This window comes from Aythya ferina, assembly GCF_964211825.1.
Source record: "Aythya ferina genome assembly, chromosome: 22".
Lineage (NCBI taxonomy): Eukaryota > Metazoa > Chordata > Aves > Anseriformes > Anatidae > Aythya > Aythya ferina.
The window spans coordinates 1,689,992-1,710,180 of record NC_140320.1 but is presented as its reverse complement, the minus strand read 5'-3'; the positions used below and the strand labels follow the sequence as shown (position 1 = coordinate 1,710,180).

Below are 20,189 nucleotides of genomic sequence, written 5' to 3'. Positions count from 1 at the left end.
GATTGGTCTGAAGGTTTCGGGAGCATCTCGTGTCAGTGGGGAAACAAAGAACACAGATGCAATTTACAGTGTGACAGTGAACCTGGGTGAAGAAATGGGGTATAGGAAGGTAATGTTTTCTTTTTTTTCCAAACAAACATTTTCAAAACTTCAGGGGTCTTTCTCACCCATTCCTCAGTCTTGCTCGGGACAAAAGAATGAGTGGGTTCAGCAGCTGAGCCCAAATTTATGGAGGGGTTTTTCAAATTCTTGTCTCATCCATTCATGCAATTTGGATTTAATGGGTAAATGTAATCTTGCATGAAATCCAGGATACATTACAGGGTACTTGTTAGTATTACAAGCTATTATAAATAAATACATTTTAAACAAAAATAACAGATTAATATGGGGCAACACTCAAGTACAATCCACTGAACTTCAGAAGGATTAAAATTTAGGTCTGGATCAGGCAACAGACTCTCCAGGGACCCATGTGGCTATCTGTTCTGACCTCCTGAAGACTCTAGTACAGTCCTGAATGCAGAATGGTACAGAATGAATTAATTTTCACAGGAAAAAAATGCAAATTGAGTTACATTGATTATGTTAGAGCTATTACAATCATAACAGACTCTTAACGAGGTAATGCCTGGTTTGAAACAGGCTAGTTGCTAATCCCTGGATGAAGAAGACGGCGTGGTTTTGTGTTTTTTTGTTGTTGGTTGGGTTTGATTTGCTTTTTAAATCAGGAAGGATAAAGTGCAAATAGCATTTACATCCCACAGATGCCTGGGCTGAGCAGTTGTTTGACACTGAGTGTGTAATGTCTTAATTAGTGCTTTTATAAGGAAAATATGGAAAGATACAATGTATGTAATTAGTACCATTCTCATTAATCTTAAGTAAACAAACCAGTTTTTTGGCACTTAGCATGCAACTGTTTCAGCAAAGCTAAATTAAATGAGACTTTCACTGAGCCAAGACAGGTACTGTTTTCAGTGTGGGAGCAGATGTACTAACACGCTTAGGGCAGCCAGGAGTTCTTGATAGGGAAGACAGAAGATGTGCCTTCAGTATTGACAGGACTAAGGGCCTCTCCTTCAAGAAATCACGTTCTCTCAGCTCCTGTCAAGTGAGGGGACAAAGATTTGGGTATGAAGGCCATCGATGTGAGTGTAAAAGCTGCTTCTTTGGGAAGAAGCTGCTGCTTTAAGCAGGACAATGCCAAGTTGCTTAAACCCCAGGTTAGAACTGGTCTAATCTGTGGAGAAGTCATTTCTGGAGTTTTTCTTAATTTCATCCAAACAAAAAACTAACACTTGGGGCTGAGGCATTAAGAACAAAGTCTCTGCTGTGTCTGCAATTGGTGATTTTCAGGGAGAAAACCTTTTGTCAAGAGGAAAATATATATCTTAGACAATTTTGTTTTCCTTTTTGTACAGAATAAAATGTAAGATAAAGCAGCTGTCTGCTTTAGCACCACTAGAAATGGAGGAAAGCCGAATGTGCTAGGAACCCATTTTCACAAAATGTAAATTTACAAATTTGGGAGGTTTTTTTTGTTTGTTTGTTTTTAAGAGGTTGGCATTGTCCGTTTATATAAAGACATACTGCATCTTCCTGACTCAACAAAGTACTTACACATAGGCTTAACTGTAGACACATGCTTAACAGGAATTGGGAGTAATGCAAACAAATCCTACGGTTCTCTGTTGCTGAGGAGGGTTGGGCCTTATGCTAAAAGTTCAAACGTACTAAATGCCTTTTTTTTTTTTTTTTTTTTTTTTTTTGAGCTGGGACACACTGGTTGGGGAATTCTTGGATCCTAATGTATTTCCAAAGTGTTCAGGGAATAAAGCACCAACATGAAGGATTGAGTCGTTGGTTATGTGTTGCACTGTGTACAGCCTAGCTGAGCTTTGTGTGAAATTAACCCATTTGGAATGGGTGCATGTTTTAACCAACTGTTTTGTTTGTTTTTTCTTTTTTTAATGATACCTTCCCAGTCTCCCCTGCCCACGGAGCCCGTCCAGCGTCCTGGAGCTACTTCCCCCCTTGTACGTTTTCATTTATTCCTTGTTTCTTCTTTCTCTCTGTCTCTCTCTCTTTTTTCCTTCTGTACCTGCCATTCAGTAGCACTGTTGCTTTGAAGGATATTCAGGGATCCAAAACCAAAACTTTAGTCTAACATTGTGCCTTTGTAAAAGCTCTTTGGTCAAAAAACATAATACAGCAGGGAAACAAAAAAAAACGATTCTAACTTTTTTCTGTGAGAGCTGATAGAATCATTCTGAGTCAATAATACCATAACGGCAAGAAATTGCCCTCTAAAGTGCTGGGCAATCAAGTGAGAATGCCAATTTGAAAGAAAGAGAAGTTTAATTTCTCTCCATCACCCATTTTTGACATGGGTCTGAAAGTACATTATAACTTGAAAATATTCAGAAGCAGAGCTTCATGCTGCTGTGGTCTTGTATTTAGGTCCAGCTAGTGCTAACCTAAACCTCATAACAATAGGCTATTGCCAGTAAATTTGAAAGCATAGACTTAGTATGTTTTATGGTAAAGGTCTCATTTACACATATCAGCTCCCAAAGGGATGTTGTTTGGATTTCATACATCAGTCTTAATATTGGCTATGCAAATATTGTGTATATATTTTTATATAAATATGAAATATGTGTGTACATGTATAGATGTACACATACTTGCCCCACGCCCATGCACACCTGCAGCCTGTTGGCCCCGAGGAGGAGCTGTGATAGCCCAGTGACATGGAAACAGGCTCCTCCAGAGAGGAGTGTGGTTTGACAGCAAGCACCGTGTTTCTGGGGTGCAGACTTCACGTCCCGAGCACCTTGCAGAGCATGAGCCCAGATCATCAGATGCCCTCCAAACAGAAAGGAGGAGACTTCAAAGAGGAAAGGGAGAGCAGGGTTTGTGTTTCAGATGGGGTCACGGAGCCTGTGTGTGGCTTCTTCCACTGCAAGTATGCCAAACAACAAGAGACAGGGGTATTTAATCTGGGGTTGGGTTTTTAAGATTGAGGGCAAAATTGCTATGACTGACTATATCCAGTGGTGTATAGCCTGCCAAAAAGTTTGGGAGGTTAGAATAGTGGGCACTGGTAAGGACTGAGGAGTTCCCTTGAAACATGCATTAGGGACTGGTGCAGCTCCTTGAACGTATGGGTCCTTCAGAGATGCCATTCCCACTAGGGTTCAGTAATAGTTAACTTCAGATAATAAAAGTAGGGTGTTTTTTGTTGTTGTTGTTTTTGGTGGCCTTTTTTTCCCCCTTTTTATTTTGAAAACAAAGAGCAGCCACATTTCAGCTTACTGAACCTGAAAGGTTAGCATTCAGCCACCCTTTTTTAAGCAGTTTGTGAGAAGGAGGAGTTCACCACTAGAACAGCTATAATACTTCTACTCAAAGCTATAGGGCTTGTTAGTGGTTCTGCTTGTTTTTCATGTGAAATTAATTTCCTTTGACAGCTGTGTCCCTTTGTGAGTCATGGAACTGCAACAGAGATTAGAGACTTGGCTATCGCTCTGCACAGAGCGCCACCAGAGATCGTGTGCCACTTCCCCCTTTGCCTAAGTTCTGCTCTGTGGTCTGCACCGGCAGCTCTTGTTTATGATGTTTCTGTGTTCCAAAGATCATGGTTGCATGTCTTCTGTTACTAGCAATTTAGGAAGATACTTGATGTATTATTTTTTTTAAGTATGAAAGCTTCTGGGTCCTGTTCAGGCTCTGCTGGTGTTGGGGGAAGTTACTTTCTGTGTTCAGGAAGCAGTTTTTAGACCCTGAGGTTCTTTTTTGGCCCTTGGCTTCCCCATATAAAACAAACTGAGATCTAAATAGGGAGGCTTGGGGCAAAGTATGGTTTTGAAACTGGGACAGAGTGCCTCTGAAAATGAGCTCAAAATCGGCAGTCTCCCAGCCCTAGCAAAGCCCACTATTGTGCAAGTTGTGGCTAAGTTTAAACATCTGTGATTCTTCAACAAGCATTTGCCAAACTAAATTGGGATCTATTTTACAGAATTTTTCAAAACTTTTTTAAAGTGAAAAGTGTTTGCAGTGATGTGTTTACATACTGTGTGTTTGTTAGCACTGGAATTGAGAATTAGACTGCATCTGCTGTGCTCAGACCTGAGCCAGCCTTAAGCCAGATGCTCGGGTACCAGTAGGGTCCACCTGCATCCTCAGCAGCTCAAGTTTCCTTGGAATTTGGGTGCTCGGTCAGCTTATTTCAGCTCACCTCATGTTTTTTTGCTGTTCATCCTGTGAGCTTGGTATATCACTTCACTTTTGCACAGAGCCATTGCTAGTTAGGAGTAGTTCAGGTCTAGAACATGCCAGAAAAGCAACACCTTAGAATGCAGGACACTGAAGTCTGCGTTTCTGTAGCACTGTTTCTCTAACTGCTGTCTCTACAAATCAAACTGCTACTCTCCTGCAGTTTGTTCCAGGAGATATTTTAATTTAACTTTGTCCTTTCTCTTGCCTTCTGTCTGTCCCTCTGCCCCCTTCCCACGCAACCTTAATTATGTGCAGATTTGGAGATGGATAGTGTAAAGCCAGGTTCTGCATGTGTTACAGAGGCTCTGAACCAGTCCCAGCTGAGCTCAGGTAGAGCCCGTTAAGTACAATTAGTCTCTTGGTGTCCTAACCAAGTCTAACCCTGTATGTGATAGCAGTAACTATTTGCTAACACCCTAGCTTTGCTTACAGAAGGTAGATGTAGCTGAAATAGTTTATTATTAAGATTTTGTGATTATTTTACTATCTGATGGCTGAAAAAGCCAATGTGTGACTCACAAACTGATTTTCTGCAAGTGATTTCGTTCAGGTCGGTGAGTCCAAATCTTAAGAGTACTGCTTAACAGGTCTGGGTCTTGCCATGTGGATGCTCTGTAGTATCAGTGGCTGTGAGTCTGTATCATAAATTAGCTTATTTTTTTCGTGACTGATGATTTTTTAAATGTAAAGTGTTCTTTTTTTCCTAGGCTTTAAATTTGGGCCTCAGAATGCTATATCCAAAGAGTGTGCCAAACCCTCTTTGACGATGTTCCGGAGGAAAGAACTTGCTCGAATAAGAGAGAAAAGAAATGTGGTTACATGCTGTAGTTTTATGGCAATGTAAATGACCCTAATGTCTGCCCACTTGCGCGGTGATAGCAGAAAACAACTGTGTTGTGTTGGCATTGTCATGACAACGTCGCTACAGATTTTTCAGAACTAACATTAGGTAAAATTGAAGTGTTCAAGTGAAACTAAGGAATTGAGATGCCTCTCTGGTAGATTGTATGTATTTAAACAATTTGATCGCTGATTTTGTAGAGGTACTTGATAGCAGACATTCCTTCTTTGTGGTTTCAATAAATTGTATCTGGACTTTTGTTTTCCTGGATTTCCCAAGTGCATCAGAAGAAAATGGAAATGGCATTTTAGAATAGACTGAGTAGCAAACTTTTTGTTTCCAGCAGGTTAGATCGGGGCTTTACAGTAAGGTTGGCGATAAGACATATTTCTTGCAAAGCATTAAGGCAACATGTTGTCCTCTTACATCCCTTTGTTTTGAGGTTGAAATGAATTCATGTGGTAACTGTAATCTCATGTAGATGGTCCCAGTGTATAGAGTATAATGAATTGGTTAATGGGTATTTGATATTGAAATGATACTAATAAGTACAGCCAGTCAGAGCTCTCTTGGGTTCAGCTCTCCACAATGCTGGTATTGTATTTAAGTTTATTAAGGAGGCTAATGTTTCTGCAACATGGTGATTTTAAGTGCCTGGTAAGTGCCAGGCATTTTTCCTAATTGTATTTCAAACGATTGCGAATCTTCTTGTGGTTCCCTATGTGTAAAGCTCCCTCGGCTCTCCCAGTGCTGAAGTCCTTGTCTCTCCTTCCATGGCTGCCTTCTAAAGTCACCAAAGGAGGATTTATTTTTTAACTAGGCTTTAAGACTTCATTTTACTCCAGTAATAAGTGGTTTGTTGGATGCTTGCATTCAAAACAAAGAATTTTTGTTAGCAGTGTTATTTTACTGGTAGTTTGCATCTTGGATATGTCAGGAATGCCAAACTTGGGCTTCCATTATTATGTTGAATTGCTTGCTTTCAGTGCTCATTTTTCTGAATTGCGCCAGTAATTACCTGTTTTTAAGAGAAGGGGATTTATTGCCATTACTGCTCAGGACTGCACATAGCTATAAGACATGCTATTGCAGTTGTCAGTCTTTTTAGTTCTTTAAATTCGTGTGCAGAATTGAAGTACGGATCAGAACTGCAGCAGTGTTTTCCTGTTAGTTTTTCATTTCCGCGGTCTCCCTTTCTCTTTGCTCTCCCTCCCTTGTTCAAAGTGATTCTCCTCCTCCCGCTACTTCCCCCCCTTTTTTTTTTCCCTTCTCATTTTTTTGGCAGAAATAGAAAGGAATCAGAACTGTGGGCTGATCTGTGGAAATGCTGCTATATACAGGATTCATCTGGCCTCCTATGCAAGTCGCACCATAAAATCTGTGATTCTGCCGGAAAGTATGAGTTAGAGAGAACAGCTTCCTAGAGCCTGTATTCTAGGAACAGATACTGACAGAAACTCTAAATTACATATTCTGTGTTCATTGGAAAAGTAAGCGTCAGTAAGTAATCTGAAGTTGATCTTGGCCTAGAATGAAAAACTCTTCCACTTGGGCCTGGATACAGCTTTTAGGCTGTTTTTGTAGCACGCACATTCTGACAGTTTTTTCCCTTTAGAAGGCTGCTGCAAGGAACGTGTAGCAGTTCGGTGTCCAAATTCTGCTAGATGTGGTGTTTAGCAGAGGAACTACAGGAGCAAAGCACCTGTGGGCTTAATCCAGCCTCCACCAGCCCCAAGCTCCGTTTCCCTCCCTCCCCAGCTGGTGCATCCCAAGAGCAGCAGCCTGATGATATCCTGCCCCAGCTACTAAAGCGTCTCTCTTCAACCCCATTTTAGGGAGCGAATTTTGCAATAGTTGCATTTTGCTTCAGCAAGTCAAGCAGCACTGAGCTGTGTGTTTAGTTTTGCTTTCTCAGCGTTAGTTTGGGAGAAGGCGCCAGGGAGGCCTCTGTATGAGCTCCAGGGCTCTGGGGTCTTCTTCCCTTTTTCCATCCCAGTGTGTAGGAGCACAGCAACCCCCCCAGCTTTCCCCAGAGCCAGCCACCGAGGCAGAGGATTTCCAGTACGATTTGCACAGCTGAAACTGAGAGCTATCTTCAAAATGCCCCCTTTCCCTTTGCAGTAGGGCAAGTTTTTGATACGTTTTCCTATAGAGCTCCATGAAAAGATACCTGAAGATTTCTGAGGTTGTTCAGCATTTCAGGAAGCCGGGGGTATCCAGTGGGTTGCAGGCACATAAGGATGTAGATGCCAGTGAATAGCAGTTCTGGGGGTCCTCTTCCAAACTGGGACAAATGATAGATTTTCATGGAACTCAAGGAAAAAAAAAAAAAAAGAAGTCCTAAAAGTTAAAAACTGTAATTTTTTTTTTTTCTGCAGACTGCATTGTGCTTCTGACTATGAGAACATACTTCTGTCTATAACTTGTTTTTGAATACAGCCTTCAGTGGCAAATCTGAAATACTTTTTCTGACCACATAAATAAAATCCATGAATTCTGGCTCCCTCATAAGTGAGGGATGAGCAAGAATTTTAAGAGTTTCAAATAAATTCCTAGGGATACGTAGCATTAGGAAGGCAGTGTATTTTTTCTTCTTAATCCTTTAATCCTTTAACAGTGCAGATGTTTTCTGGCAGTAAGAAGAAAGCATGCATTTTGGCAGGGTTTTTTAAGCACCCATGACTGTGTTTCATACCCACAGACTGTGGAGTCTTAGGTAATGTTCGCAGTTGATGCAGTATTTGCAGTCGGGAAAAACAGATATTTTTGTAGCATGTTGTAGGTGCTATGGAAACGTACTTTGATGGTTATCAGTTATTTGTGGGTAAATTGGTTGAAGTTTTTTTCTTCAGGAGGTCTGGCTTTGAAAGAATGGAGCTTTCCCTTTAGAAGAAGAGAGCTAGGCATCGCTGCCCTGGCTGAACAACCCCTGGCAGGCGGGGTCAGAAGCAGAGGAAGGAGGCTGGGCAGGAGGCTCTGTGGTTTGGGAAAAGAGCTGCATGGAGAAGAGGAGAAGTCTGGACTAAACCAAAAGGGCATCTATAGGCTCTGGGGACCTGAGATGAGGAGATGGATAGAGTTTGGTTTTGCCGTTTAATAGTTTGTTTTTTCTTTACCTGAAATAAAAAGGGTGTTTTCAAGTCAGCTACAAGACCTGCCTGTCTCTCTCCCCATAGCCCAGAAGAAGGGAGCGTTGTGCCTGCAGAAACAACTGCCATGTGTGCAAAGTAAGCAATTTACAGGGATAAGCCATTTCACATGAGCATTGCCTTGTACCCTGTGCAATCACGTGCACAAGTGCAAAATGAGCGAAAAAGGTGATTGCTCTGGCAACTTGGCTGCCTTGCACAATATCAGTAACAGCACAGGTGCAGGGCATCACTGAATGAGGCCTCTGTGTCCAACCTCAGGCCAGATTTGCACTCATGTTTTTCCTGGCACAGCTGATCCTGCTGTAAGTAAGGAAGAGATAGCAGCCAGAGCTGACACAGCTTATCTGCCAAAAAAAGAACACACCACCACAAAAAGCCCTGCACACCCAGTCGGGTGTGGGCACAGCTGTCCTGGCAGAAGAGCCCTGTTGTCGGCTGGGGTTATGTCAAGGAAGCAGCAGCTCTGCCAGCTGAGAAATGTTTTGGGTCAGCATATTCTGCATCTCCACTGGGAGGCACTCCTGGTGTAGGCACAGCACTGGGAACCGACCTCGAGTCCCCTCAAGTCCTCGGGGACATGCATGAAACACAGGTGGAAGGAAGAGGCAGATTCATTTCTGCAATCCCTCCTGGGCAATTTCTTCCATGTCTGTGGTCACCCATAGCCTCTGGGGCTTTCTGAAGAAGCTGAACCCAGATACAGCAGCTTCAGGCTCCCCAGAGTCTGATGAGCGATTTTGTGGCAAGACTTGTGTGTTTCTTAGGGAATTTTAACGGGAAAAGAAAAGGAATAATGGTGGTGTGTGTATCTGTGCACAATCTGTATGCATCAGTTCAGAAATAATTATGTAGATCTGTGTATTGTGTAGGTAAGAAAGAAATGTATTAGTGGTTTTGTTATGGAAATAATCGTGGCGTTTGTGGCAGGCATGCTTAACCTCTTTTGAGAGGCAGAATCCACCAAAATAGGATGGCTGCTTGTGAAGTACAGCGGTAAAACTTGGCTGAGCACAGGGGTGTTGGAGGCACCACCATGGTAATAATAAGGCCAGCTTTCTTTTCACTTCTTCTGTGCTTGTTTCTCACTGCTCTCCACTTAGTTTTGTTTTGTTTTGTTGTTGTTATTTTTAAACTAGATATTTTTTCCTTTCTCACAAGCTCTGTCAAAGTGGGACTTAACTCTAATAATAGTTGGCTTGAGCAAAATTCCACAATTGTGGTAAGAGCTTTGAAATCATGGAAAAAAGGTAGTTTGTTCCGCTCTGCTTTTCTTCTTCTTTTTCCTGAATAATTCTGTCAATTACTGTGGGAGCCAAGTTGTGGCTCACAAATATTTCCAGGCAACTTTAACCTTAGATGACAGCCCATAGCGCTGACCCCTTCTTGCATTGGCAAATGGGTTTATCAAGGGTCATGCTGGAGCATAGATCAGATCTCTGCTGAAAGCCTGATGGTCATTCACGCAGACTGAGCAGCTCCACCATCACCTCTCTGCATGCACAGGAGTGGAGCTTGGGCTCTGGCTCCATCTGGCTTTTGCCCTGATGCCTTTAGAGACGTGTATCTGTGTGAAACTCTACTGTTAGATATGAGTGGACCTGGAGAGTATTTGCTGGCAAATCCATACCATTTGTTTCGCTTTATAAGAACGAATTGGTTTGGGCATGGCCATGGTGTATGTGCGGGGCAATCCTGAAGCGAACACATAAAAGGATGTATTGTCCACTGCTTGGAGAAGATCTGCAGAATGTTTGCATCAGAAATCCTGTGCTAGCAGCCAAGGCAAGAATACTACTCTGTCCCTCTCTGTCTTGCCATCCTGCTTTTGGTTCTTTGCTATTCCTCCGCCAGCAGTGAATTTAAACTGCTGCAAAGTTCAGATCCTAACATTGCTCAGGCCTTTATGGTTTGCTTCTCTAGCTCACGAATCAGCTTGCGTCTGATTAATTCAGGAGACTTGGCTGATCTGAAGTTTCATCTACAGGATTTCATTTAAGAACTTGTGTTGGTGTCGTGCTCATTCTTCTTCAGCATTTAATCCTGTGACTGCATCAGAAAGCTTGCATCAAATTCTTTGACTTGTTCTCATGAGAACTTGCTTTTGCTAAAGGGAAGGAAGGGCAAGGGAAAGTCGTCTGTTACCCACTTGGCTGTGTGTGATATCATTTTAACTGCTTTTTTTTTTTTTTTTTTTTTTTTTTTTTTTTTTTTTTACCTTTGTGAAGGAAATAGTTGGAAAATGCCTCTATGTCAAAACTGACTTCTGTGAGCTCTGTGAAGCCAAGTTTTGAGGTTATCCCATGCCCATTGAATGGTTTGCTGTTCGGTTTGGTTTTTGCTTTTTGATCTCCCATCTTCAGTCTTAGTTTCTCCCCAGAAAAGGAAGGTTGGTTGTTTGGGGGTTCTTTTTTGCATGTTTTGAGAGTATTTGATTGCAGGATAAGTGTAGCTGAGTAAGAAACAGCATTGAAAAATACTGGCTGCCTAACTTCTAATAATGGCTTGAAGCTTCCTTCAGTGGTCAGATCTGCAAAACCAGAAAGTGGAAAAAACTACAGAGTATATTAATAATGTTTTCTAGGTTATTCTGCCTCCCCAGTACTTATGTCTGAAATAACTTTTGGAAGATAGGTTAAATTTAAGAACGCTTTAAGGATTGAATTTGTGACAAGTGTGTGGATGGAGCCTTTTCATCTGTGGTTTCAAATGCTTGTTCTTGTTAGCTGTGTTTAAGAGAGAGATGTTTATTACCTGCCTCTTCTGCTCCACTGCAAGCTGATGAACACATAAGCAGTGGAGAATTCCTCTCTTCCACTTGTTTTTGTTGCTTAAAATAGTCCAGCAAAATAAGTTAAGAACAGAAAATGAGATTCATGTGAAGATATATATTTTTCTTTCAATCAAGAGATTCAGAAGAAAGAGGGCATCCCAGTGCCATTCAGGACTGTCGAGGTCAAAGATTCCCAGTCTAGGGCAGAACCCATAAGTGGCAGAGGCAGAGAAGTCGTGTCTGTGGTGGTGGGACCGAGTCCTTTCGCTCTCATGCAGTGAGTGCTGTGCCAAAAGCAAACTTTTGTTTCCGGGTTCAGAAAAGCCACATCCCACATTGCTCAGGTTTCATTCCTGAAAGAAGGGCATTTTGTAGCAAGCATTAAGTAATTCTCTTCACAAACAACAAACTGCAGGTGTGTGTGTGGGGAAGTGTACCATTAGGAAAACAGCATTACCCTGTGGATGTTTAAATATCATCATAAAAATATGAAGTATCAGGATGGCTAAGTCAGATTTACAAAGATCTCTGCAACTATGAGCTCTGTTGTACGATTCTTTTTGGTGTTGTGTGTGACATATGTACAGCTTCCTACCTCTTGATGGCTTGTTTCCTCAGAGCAGATAGTTGTCCCTTTAAAACAGACATTATGGACCACATAATAAAATATCTCAAGTACTGTTGATGGTGATCTCCAAAGGTAATATGCACATCTACAGAGCTCTGTTATTTGCAATGTGGCTGTTATACTCCTGCTCTGATTAGCAAAAACAGGATTGTGACCTCTGGCCTCAGCTTGAAATAGTGCGCGAGCAAACTTGTGCAAACTGGAACAGTTTGTCACAGCACAGTCAGTCGGCTTCGTAGGATTTTACAAAAAAAAAAAAAAAAAAAAAAGATCATGATCATGGCAGTTTTGAGTAGCTGCAAGCAGTACTACTTTGCAATCCTGTATAGCTTGTTTTTCTGTTCTGAATTATTGTGTGTGCATTCTGCATGTGAATTTCGGATGGCATTGCTTCTGTTGTGTTTGTTCCCTATTTGTGTTGGGATTGTACCAATTTTTATTAATGGGCTTGACAGGGAGAAAGTTCCTGAAATATTCAGCTGGTACCAGGAAGCAGATTTTGTATGCAAATTGTACATACACATGTATAGATCTAGATTCTAGGAGTCACTCTCAGCTGCTAAGGAAAAAAGTAATGTGGTGCTGTGATCATTGTCCAAGCAAAACAGCTCCTGTCGTAAATACAAGTATAATAAGTAGCTGGAGAACAAGCATTATTTGGAGATACAAGTCAGCAAACAATTTTGAAAACAACACGTTTGCTTGAGGAGAAACTATGAACACCAAAAGAAATGTTTTACCCTCCTGATGACCAGGATGCCTGCATGAATACAGGCAGATTCCTCTTTAATCCTTCTGACCCTGAGGTTGCCCAACTTACCTAGTGATCCCACATTTTAACGTGTGTGACAGCAATTAGTGAGATTGATGAAGTGCATTGCAGCCCTGTACGGACTGAGGAGCTTGGGGTCAGCGTGGTGAAAGAGAACAGCAGCAATATGTAGTCCTCAAGCACCAGATCAATGCAGGGACCCCACCAGGTCCCCTGGCACTTGCAAAAGGCCGGGCTGCTGGGCTCAGGTCACTGCGTGCTGGTTTTGTCCCTGCCGTGCCCTGCTGTAGCCAAGTCACAGCGAGGTGCGCTTTGTGCTCTGGCAGGGGGATGCTGAGAAGGTTTGGGGGCTGGGCTGTGACCTGGGTCATTGTGAAACGCCCCGTGTCGCTTGGCTTTTGCCAGCGGGCCCCGGATCGCTTGTTTTTCACGATCGTACCCGCAGCTCCACCAACACAACCCCGGGGCCGAGTGTCCGGGCTGCGAGGCCCAGCCAGGGGCCGGGCCTGCTGCCGCGGGGCACCCCGAGCTGCCTGCCCCAGCCTTGCCGCCTGACCTCCGCCCCCAGGGCCCGGGGGAGGCCGGGGAGGAGGAGGAGGAGGAGGAGGAGGAGGAGGAGGAGGAGGGAGGCACCTGCGGGAGGTGGGGCCGGGCCGGGCCGGCGGGGCTGCGGGAGCCGGGGAGGGGCCTGGCGGCGGCGGCGGCTGCAGGGGCGGCGAGCGCGGCGGTGCGGGGCCGGGAGCTGCCAGAGCCCCGGGAGGCTGCCAGGGCCACCCCCGGCCGGCGACAAGCGACAGGGAGGTAAGGCAGCGCTCTGCTCCTCACCCACCCCCCCCTACCCCCGCCCACTTGTTGCTCTGTCTTGACTCTGCCGTTCAGGACCGGTGTCCTCGCTGCAAGGTGTTTATTTTTTAACAGCCGGGCACCTGCCGGCCTCTCCTGCCGGCTTCTCCTGCGCCTTTCTGCCCCGGAGCTCCCCGGTCCTGCGCTGCTGCGCTGCACCCATGCGTCGTGCGAGGCCGGAGCTGGTGGAGCTTTCGTGGCGGGCAGGGTGGGCGTGAGGAGGCCCCCGGGCCCCATGGAGAAGGGGTCCCAGCAGCCGGAGCTCCCAGGCCGGTGCTGTGCCCGCAGCGGTCCCGGGGCTGCAGGGATGAGAGCCCCGTGCGGGTCCGGAGCGAGCTGGGAAGCAGCAGCTGAGGGACGGGAATGCCGAGCTTTGAATGTCAGGAGGGTTTGGCATGTCGCTTTATGCTTTCCTTATCCCTCCCTCCCCAGACTGGCACTCGGAGGACATAGGATGCGTTCCTAAGTGTTGTTGATGCTGTTGTTCAGGAAAGGGGGCTTCCTGTTTAAAATGCTACTTCATTGTTCGCTGAAGCCCCAGGGCAGCGAATGCACACTCTGGAAAATAAAATTCCCAGGGAGAGCAGTTACTGTGATCACAGGAGGCACTTTGCAAGTAGCCGTGGCTCGTCTGTTCGTATTTGTTCAGAAAGTCTCCCAGAAGCTATTGGCCGTTTTAAGGACTAAATGCCCTGCGGGATCTTATTATTTATGGCAGAGAAGACAGCAGGCCTCCTCTTTTCACTCTTCCCTGACCTCTTTTGTTCTGGGCACCACACAGGCGCAATAAAAGAGGCTCTTTTGAAGTCAAAGCTCAGGACTGGTAAGATAAAGGAAAAGAACAAAGCACGCAAAACAATACAATATCTGCATTCCTAAGTCTTCAAAAGTCGGTTTAGTTTGCTGCAAATCCCCAAATGTATTGGGCCCGATTTTCATTTTTGTTAAAGCTGTTGTGCGCTTCTTCAACTTTATAGGGAGGATGTGAAGATGTAATTTTCGTTTTCAAAGCCGTTCTGCCCTGCCAGTGCTGTATATAGTGAGTGTGACATGAACGAGGCTCATGTCCCTTGTATTCAATGTCGTTTCCACTCCAGGTGAGTGTGAATTTTGTTTCCGATGCCAGACTCATCTCAGGGCTTGGTGCTGGTGTTAACAGCTCAAGTATAAACAATTTAAAAAGTCAGGGTTATGAATAGGCAAAGAACCATAACGATATCAATCTTGGAAGAGCAGGACCCTGTAGTTTGAAAGTAGCTGGTGTGGGTTGTAAACAGCTGCCCTCCGGCTAGTGAAAACGGAGATAGGAATCTCTTGTGACGGGATTGGGAGAGCTGCAATAATGGCACTTGTCATACTGGGAGTACCACATACCTCAGAGGAGCCTGTGTGCTGAGGTTTGCAGGGCTCGAGTAACGGCTACGCCAAGTGGTTGCGGAAAGGGGAGGTTTGTGCCCTGACCCAAGTCTCCTCCTTATTCCGGATGGATTGCACATATCCCTTCCTGAAGGAATAATACCTCCTTTCCCAGTGTCTTCCCAGTGCCTTGCGTAAGGGCGGATGCTCTCTGAGTCCAGGATTGGGCTTCATCTGCCAAACTCCTCATTGTTCAACTTGTGCAGTTTGTTGGTTCACGTCAGATCTTTTTTCATTGCCCGCCTCCGCCCACCACCCAAGCTGAAACGTGCTGCCATGCAGAACTGGAGGAACTTGACTGCAGTCACTCCGGTTTGTCCTGGTTTAGCTGCTGTCAGAGCTGGGCTGAAGAAAGATTTGTGTTTGAGTGAGTAGCGAAAACTCTGGGCTGCGTGCATGTGTCCAAAGAACTCGATGTTATTCAGGGTCGGCTTTAGTTGCTGTCAAGTTTTTGGAAAATCTCCTGCAGCACTGTTGCCATTTGTATCAGAAGTGGAAATAGCGTGGGCTCAAGCAATAACTTCATTTAGGGTGTTTTTGAAGCCTTTTGATGAGGGATGGAGCATTTTTGATGAGCTGCGTGGAGCATACGACTGGTGTCTTACAGACAGTGAGAATACATGTAAGGGAGGGCAAAGGCAATTTGCCTTCAGGTAAGTAAGGTTTGAGGACAACCCGTCTCCCTGATGGACAGATCAGAGGTTTAGTTGTGCTAGTAATACACTTACCTGAGGCTGAACGTTACTTTTCAAGAGGTTTGTTAATCTCCAAGGTGAGCAAGATAAGCGAGAGGACCGCATTAAGCTCTGCTAGGATACATAGAGATTTAGCAAAAATGTAGTATGAACCAAGAAGACAGCAAAAAGCTATTGCAGGTGTCTCTCTTGCTGTCTTTCTTCTAGCTCTGCATTTTCCACTTTGCTCCCCTTGTCTCCTGGTCCCACTGCTGGCCTTGTGACCTCTTTCCCATCACCTGAGCTGCTGATGCTATTGCCTTGCATGCTAAATGGTCTCATTTTTATCGTTTTGCTTTCAGTTCTCAAATGTTTTCCAGTTTGGGCCTCTGATAACTTGTTTCCTTTGAACTACAGCCCCATCTGCTATTATTTCCTCACCTCCCATTGAAAGCCTTGAGGACCTTGTGTTACTTAACTGAAGCCCGTTCCTGCGGCTTTGTCACTATGCTATTAGTCAGCGCTGCTTTTTTTCCAAACACAATTGAAACATGCTAATAGAATTAATAGATTGACCTTGTCAGCCCTGTACCTTTGAAACCGCTCTCCTTTCTCAGTTAGCCTTCAGCTGTGATTTGTATCTCCTAACCATACACTGCTTCCCTCAGGGTAGGTACGCTCTGCTTCAAGGAATTCAGAGCTGTCCCCTGATCTGTTTGTTCAGGAGGTCAGGTCCTGTTATCTTAATGCTCCCTTGGAGTTTCTGAGAAGATCAGACATATCTTTAGCCTGGAAGGTACTACAAATTTCTTCGTACCAAACTTCCCTATCTGTGGGCAGGTGACATCCTCATCTAGCTGTCCTTGCGCTTTGTGTTCCTATCCCCTTATAAATACTCAACAAATTTGGCAGTTTTTGTCATTGTAAATAATAGAGATTGTGGTTCTTGTATGCATTTTCTCACTGAGGTACAGAAACCTTCTCCCTGTGTGCATTATTACAGACGTGTGCCTGCGTGTGTCATATCAAATAAATAAAGCTACAAACGGTGCTGCTGCTCAGGTGTGCCATTAGCTTTTGCAGTCTTCTCTTCTGTAAGGAAACAAATTAGACCTAAATGCAGCAGAAGATGACGGAGGTTGTTGTATAATCTGGGAATGAAAATGCACCGAGTTAGTTACCAGGATCTCTGATGCCGGCTGTTCCTGTACTAACCAAAATAAGCCGGCACTTAAATTTGAGCCAAAGGCAAGCACAAAGAGCTGCAGTTTTGTTGAGGTTGTTGTTTACGGACACTGCCCAAAGGACAGCTCCAGAATCTTGGGCAGGTGCAAGAATAGGAGCAGCTTCTGTGTTATTGGGCTCTGTAAATAAGAGCAACGCTGCTTGTTGGTTTTACTGTTATTCTCCATACCTTTACTGTGTTACTCTCCATGGGTATTGTGCTCCAATAATAGCTGGAAATACATGCTTGTTCGTGGTCATCATAGTTAATTTTGATGATTTTTATCTGCTGACACTGAAATGCATCACCTTTAACATGTTTCATGACCTCTTACAACACAGAGGCCAGCTGTAACTGATGGCAGCATGGCACAAGGTAGGTGCAGCAGCATCTGAGAGCACGCAGCAGTTTGTTGGTGCTGTTCGCTTTTACTGAACAAATGAGCGAGGACACATTTATGAAGGTTATTGAAGACAAAAGGATATTTTTAAACTCTCAAATCTCTGTAATTCTAAAATCTTTCTAAAAACCTTTATGGCCAATGAGGGAGCCCAGTGTAGAGATCACTGAAATTACTGATTCATGTTGGCTTGTCCTTCTTCAGAACCGGTGGCCTATTCAAGAACTAAAGGAGGGTGTTTGGTGGTGCGTGGTTCCAGATTCTGGTTGGGTTTTTAGGGCTGTATAAATTAGCTTCCAAAATAGAATCTGTTGTGGCAGGAGGAAAGTGGTAAAATGTCTTGTTGCTAAGGAACATGACAGAGAACTGGGAGATGTGACTCAATTCTTGGCTTTGTATAATTTCTCTCCAGTACGATGTGGGTCCGCAGAGCACGTCTTGCTAAGTGTGAAGGGATGAGTATTAAAATACTGAGGTTTTAAGAGGTCGAAGGAACTGCTGCTCTGTAGGCAGCCAGCGGAACTGACTCTGCAGAACAGTGGTTGCACAGGTAAATGTATTCACAAGGAGTATGCAGAATCAGGAACTTATAAAATACGTGGCAAAGCCAAAGCCAGCTTCTCATCTCCTGATTGCTGGTGCTGCTCTTTCTTCAGAATAGCCTGGTGCTGCTCTTTCTCTCCCCACAGTAGAGTTTAATTTTAGAGGAGAATAGGTCTTCAGGGGCTAATAGCCTGGAACAATTTTAGTTTGACTTACTGTAAATCTCTCTTCAGAGAGGATGGATTTCACTTCTGTTTCGTAATGCCTAGCTGGGCTTTTTTATGACATTCCCACACCTCTTTCCATCTTTGATTTTGCGACTGGATATTGCAGTTTGTTTATGTATTATAAACTCCACAGCCACACGTGTTCTTGCTTTCGACCTTAGCACCGCGGTCTTGTCACAGCAGGGGCCAGCTGGGCTCTGTAGCGTGGAAAGTCGCTGGGGAGAAGAAGAGAAACAAACACACTGGCCGTGTGCTGGCAATGTGGGTCAGCAAACACGCTCCAAGATTTTCCCTCAGAGTCCAAGTTTACTAATGCTGCATTGGAAAACATGCTGCTGTCAACAATCCCATGGAAAGGATTTTTTCTAGGCATGGGTTCAAAACCAAAATATTAGCGATAGCACAGGAGATAAAGCAGGTGGTTTTTATTTGTTTAGCGTGGTCTTGTTTTCCCCAGCCAAAGTGTAATGGGGTTGGAAGAGGACAGGGAGTAGAGTTATGAAGATGTCCTATAGGGAGCTGCCAGTATCCTGCTCAAAACACAGCGCTGGGTAACCATATACCTGGGCACGCACTGAGCAAGCACCTACCTCTTTTGTGTATGTAGATGTGTAGGTCTTGAAACCCACTAATGTTTGCTTCTCTTTCTGGGTTTCCCTGGTGCCTGAGGAGAGGCAGGGTGTGTAAGGTGGGAGATGCCATCCCAGGATGCCAGTGTCTCATGGTGTGCTGTTGGCTGTGTTTTGTTTTGTTCTCAGAGCCATTGCATGGGGGTTTCTTACTGAAAAGGGAAGGAAAATGTGTGCACAAAAAATTGGGTGCACAGTCAAGCCGCGTTTATGAAAAGATTTCTGTTTGGTCCCTGTGATTCAAAGGTGAGGAGTCAGGAGCCACTGCTCTTTTCCATTCTACTTGTGCTTTTCTTGCCAGCAGTTTGGGCAATTGTTGTAGTGAAATACATTTTAGCAGTGGTGTCACAAAGGGTTTTGTGCCCAGATGTGATGCTGCTGCACTTCGGGCTGAGACTCTCGGTATCACTGCTTCTTACGGGGGGAAATCCAGAGTCACTGCATCCCTGTCCAGCCTGCGTGGGCAAAACGAGACCAGCAGCCTGGGCTGAGCTGCAGCCAGCCCAGCACATGGGCCAGCGGGCCGAAGGCTCGGCTGTGCAGCGCAGTGGCCTTGGCAGGAGATCAGCGTAAGAAGGCCCGGCCTGCGTGCTCTGCTTCGCCACCCCCACCGCCCTGCAGATTACTGTAATCCGGGTAACTCGGTGGCTCAGCTGATGGTGAAGCCCCACGGAAAGATGCAGGAGCATGACGGGAGGTCCCCCGGGGCAGAGGTCAGAGGAAGACGGATGAGGCACGTCCCCGTGAGCTTCCAATGGTTCCCAAAGTAACCCAGGAAGAGCGCCTTGTGCTGAGCAGCAGCCGTGGAACTGCTTGGAATCAGCTGAGGGCTGACACGTTTCTCCAGCGAACACGCTGCGTGAAGCATATCCTGAAGTGCCTTTTTAGTCTGCGGCATTCGGGCAAACAGGCCCTGCTTTTAATGAAGTAATTGTTATTTAATAGTTTGCATCAATGTCGGGGGAATTTGGGGCCTCACTGACACTACAAAAGCTTGGTGGAATAGCAACAATGGCACAGATTGATTGATAAACGTTCCTCGGGGAGCACAGTGCGTGGCAGTCTCCCAAAACCACAATAAGCTACCTGGCACAAGGAGCCCTTTTATCTCCCTCCCCTCCCACTGTACAAAGGCTTTGGCCAGCGCAGTTATGTCAGCTAAGGGTGTGATATTTTTTTGCACTCCTAATTGACATATTTGTGCCAACAAAACTTCAAAAGTAGTGCAACCTCAGGATATTTTTTTATTATTATTATTTCTGCAGCCAGTCTCACTATGGCAGATGGAGATGCTTGCTCGGGCCAGGATGCTTGGCCAAACCTTTATGAGGAAAATCAGCCCCGGCTCCTTCTAGGAACACAGTTTTTTGAACAACTTGTTTTACAGTGCTAAAATCTAAGATGGAAAGTGATATGCCTAAATACTAGGATTTTTGTTTAGTTTTATTTGCCTTTGTGTTGGCAATTCAGCTGCATGGGTAATTCAGCAGCATCTCTGTCTGTAGCATATCCCGACATACAGAATTGCCTGGCAGTAACCCTGCTTTAGCCTTTGGGTTTACTTCTGTGTCGCCCGTCACCTGAACACCCCACAGGGAGACACCAACTGCAAATCTGTCATGTCCCCACTTTACTGATGGGACAATAAAGCAGGGTAGAAAAGGGCTAACTAGTTTGTCCAGATTTCCATAGCCTGTAACAATTTAAGATTCGTTTCTGGTATAAACCCTCTCCCTGGGTTCCCTGACTTCCTTCTACTTGCAAATTCTGGGTTTTTCAGCGCAG

At 44.7% G+C, this 20,189-nt stretch overlaps 1 protein-coding gene across 11 annotated transcripts in view; it reads left to right on the top strand.

The window, feature by feature from the left end:
* Positions 1 to 20,189, top strand: part of ARHGAP32 (Rho GTPase activating protein 32) — a 265,176-nt gene that overhangs the window by 197,521 nt on the left and 47,466 nt on the right. The window contains exon 1 of one of the 11 annotated variants that reach the window (XM_084495628.1): positions 13,147 to 13,248. The exons of the other annotated variants lie outside the window; for them this stretch is intronic. The gene's annotated coding sequence lies outside the window, so the exon portion shown is untranslated. Of the gene's footprint in view, positions 1 to 13,146; positions 13,249 to 20,189 lie in introns of those variants that run through there. 11 annotated transcript variants of the gene reach the window in all.